The following is a 4,236-nucleotide window of genomic DNA, read 5'->3' on the forward strand; positions in this document are numbered from 1 at the left end:
AACAAACAGTGTTTGATTTTTAATTTCGAATATAACTAATACATTTATAAATAAGGATAGAAGATGAAATAACTAATACATGAATAGCTAGACTCGACATAACTAATTTTTGCATAAAATAATTCATAAATTATTACTAATTCCTGCATAAAATATAAATTTCATCAGCACTAATTCATGTATGACTAATTCCTACATTAAATATAAACTTTATCATAATTTATATATGTATTATTTAATACCTGCATAAGTCTAGCCCGCTACCAAATGATCCCTTAGTCCATATTCACAAATCTGTGCCAAAAGCTTCAGATCTACAACATCTGCGTCAGCCGGCGGTCACCGCCGGCGGAGAACCAACAGCTACATCGTTTGGCCGGTCAATTGACCAGCCGTTACAGAAACACATCAAATCCATATTCAAAAGGTAGATAGAAAAACTATCTACACGGATCTGAATATGAAACCTAAGAAGATAAACTATATAGCAGAGATCTGGAGAAAACAGCTGTTGGCATGAAGGAGAAAGGTGAGGTGTGTATGAATGAAATAAAAAGCTATGTACTTTATAGAGGAACTGGAAGGATTGGACGGTTGAGATTAACTTGGGATAATGTATTCAACGGCAGATGCATTAACCGTAAAAGGCGGCAAAGGGTACGCAATTACTTGGACGGTTGGGAAAGGAAGAACTTTATTAGGGGAATTGTTGTTGTATTTTGACTGGGGCATCTTAACTTTTGTAACGTGTTATAGCATGCTTCTTACGTCAAAACACGATTTTTTCGGAATTTTCACACCTTTTTACATTAAATTAAAACTTTCTTTAATATATGTGGCATTAATTTAGATTTCAAGTCAAATGATTTAATTTTTAAAAATATATATATTTAAAAGCTAAGTAAAAAATATTTAAATAATAATAATTACATAAGATCAAAATATTCCCCCAATATACGTAGAAAAATTTGAGGGAATAAAAAAGATATCATGTGGATTATTATTTAGAGCATTTACAACTGATGGAGCGGTTTAAAAATAATTTAGCATTTAGGATAATTTCCATCAAGACAGGGGTATATTTGAAAACTATCTAGAGTCTATAGGTATATTTGGTGCCCAAAATAAGTTTGTGATATTTCAATTATTCCAAAGTAGGTACATACTTGACCTTTTATTTTAAATTTAATTTAGATTTAAAAATCAAATGATTTAATTTTTAAAAATATATATATATATTTAAAAACTACGTAAAAAATATTGTAAATAATAATAATTCACAATTCAAAATATTCAAAAAAATATGTGAAAAAATTAGGATAAAAAAGATATCATGAGGATAGACAGAGCATAACAACTGAGCTGGAAGAGCGGTGAACAGCCATAATTTAGCATGTAGCGTTTTTTACCACATGACTTTGAACATGTATCTAGAGTCTATATCTATATCTATATTTGGTGCTAATTACTTTGTGATCCGTCAATTATTCTAGCAGGTACATACTTGTTTTATTTTTAACTCAAAGCAAATAAAAATCAAATGAAAATTTGTAAATATGTCCTATTTATAAATGAAAACATCTGATAACTTAATTAGTTTGGAGTAGTATTTCTAAAAATATAGAAGTAATAATAGAAAACAAAAACTAACAATTGTTGTTCCCTAGAAAATAAAATTTAATACAATGTTTTTTACAACACCTTTAATCCTTGTGCAATTACACTTTGAAGAAAATGAATCTACCGTTCATTTTGTGTTAGGTACAACCACAATATCCAACTAGCTGCATCACTTCCGAACATTATTGAGCAGTTATGATTACTGGCTCAGAAAGAACTCCACCGAAAAAAATAAAAGATTAAAATTAATGTCACCAATACTTCTGAATCCCAAAGATTTTTCCGTTGATCACGAAAATTTGAGAAAGTAGCAAAATCCCTAACAACCCTCTACGTGTAGAGTAGTTAATTGTTTTCCGTGTTATCAACCAGATGGAAATAACAACCTACAGCAGAGATTAAACAGTGAAATGTTATAAAGACCAGATAATTAAAAGACGTCATAATATTACATCCATCAGGTAAAATAAAATCCCGTCATACCTACGAAAACTAAATAAACTTACAATAACATCATCTCCATCAAAAAAAATCCGTGTAAGGGGCGAATCTAATATGAATATTATTAGATGATCGGGCCAAAAAAAATCTATTAGTAACATTTAATCCCCTACAGAAAATCAAATCGTAAAAAACACTGTACATAAATAATGACACCTCATAAAGTAGGGATCCAGGTGGATTCGAACCACCGACCTCTCGAATGCAATTGGCATCGAGCGCTCCACCATACACCGAGCTCTTGGACCCATCCAAACAGCTAACGACATTAAATAAATAAATTAAATTAAAAATTATAACACTTCAGATAAAATAGGAAAAGAGAGCCTTCCATATATTAAAAATATCAAATTAGACGGAAACTTAAAGAAACCAATGCCTATCGACTTTGTTAGTGTTCGATAAAATAGCGATGATGTTGATCAACAATTTATTACCTGGCAGGAAGAATGCAATCACTATATGGCACATCAACGTTCATTAACAAATGCATTACCATTAATGTAAGACAGCAAGTTTTAACGACCGCCTATAACCCACGGCAATTCTAGAGACCAATTTTTCAAGTTTAAAGGGTAGTGATGGACCAGAAAGAACCCAGTACACAGATGTTACCACCGGATCATCAATAGTATGATAATCTAAAATATTTTATAGTGACTTCCTAGAAAATATTTTGTATAGTACTCACTGCACCAAAAAAAAAAATTATCCTCTTTTTAATCAGTCCCAAGAAAATTATATATTTAAAACAATTTAAATTTAAAATTAACTTTAAAAAATAATTTACGGCCACACATTTTTAAAGCCATTTCTTAACCTTTGTGCCAAATCAAAATTGAACAATCTTTTTGAGAGCAGAGAAAAACATCTTAGAAAATAATATTTTACACTGCCGAGACCACCACCCAAACTCGAACTCCTCTCGTCAAATATTCAGTTGCACATGCCAGTTCTAACAATCAAGTATTACCATGCCCGTTTTAATAATTGATATAAACATACTGCCAATGTGAAACAAGATCATATTAACGATCTATCATGCCAGTTCCAACAATTAATAAATACACGATCATATTAACGATCTATCATGCCAGTTCTAACAACTAATAAATACACCGCCAAACTGAAACAAGATCATATAAACAACTACCATCTAATAATTAATAAATACACCGCCAAATTGAAACAAAGATCATGTAATTACTCTATACTCGTAAAAACAAACTACTGACCATTCATTTACTGACCATTCATTAGACGCTGCCCAATTCACAACAGCAGAAACATTAAACGCACCATCATTCTTCCATACATGTGAAAAGCGCCGGTCGTTGGATAAAGCAAAATTTTACTCCGGCTGGCTAACAAGCAAAATCTTACTCCGGCCGCTAGATAAGGACCGAATTTTAATCCCACTACTTAGATAAAGCAAAATTTACTCGAGACAGCAATTAAACAAAAATTACTCCAGCCTGCAGATTAGCAAAAATTCACCTGCAACATAAATTTCAAGATTGATTATACGAATTGAACCACCTTAATAAACCACCATACATTTTGTCGAACAAAAATTGTAGATCCAAAACACAACAGGATTACCTCAAGAATATCAGAGACCATAACAAAGTCTAAAGCCCACACATTAGTTACTGGCAACAAGGTTTCTGAGACAACACTTCCAAAGGACACATATACTATAGTAGCTCTGAAAAATAGCCCGAGTGAAAAGAGAACAAAGGAAAATCTTCAGCAACTTTAGAATGACAACACACTTCAGCAGAGGACGCATAACACCGGAAGACAAAATTGTTGATGACACAAACCATAGCTTCAAAACATCTAGGACCCAACGCCACCCGTTCAAGATAGCAATAGAGGTCATTAAGGATGCACATGCTTTTCACTTTTTCTACGAACATTTGAGTTGGTGGATTGAGTTGGTGTCCTGCGTGATCCTCCAACGCCGCAAAATCTTCAACAGGATAAAATATACCATCATAAATTAAAATTCCTGCCAACGCTGAACCAGCACCAAATCTTCAACAGCAACAGCAGCAACTCGAACACTCTTCAACAGCAACAGCAGCATCGTCCATCTCTTGATCAGCTCGG

The sequence above is a fragment of the Lycium ferocissimum genome, chromosome 10, assembly GCF_029784015.1.
Source record: "Lycium ferocissimum isolate CSIRO_LF1 chromosome 10, AGI_CSIRO_Lferr_CH_V1, whole genome shotgun sequence".
Classification (NCBI taxonomy): Eukaryota; Viridiplantae; Streptophyta; class Magnoliopsida; order Solanales; family Solanaceae; genus Lycium; species Lycium ferocissimum.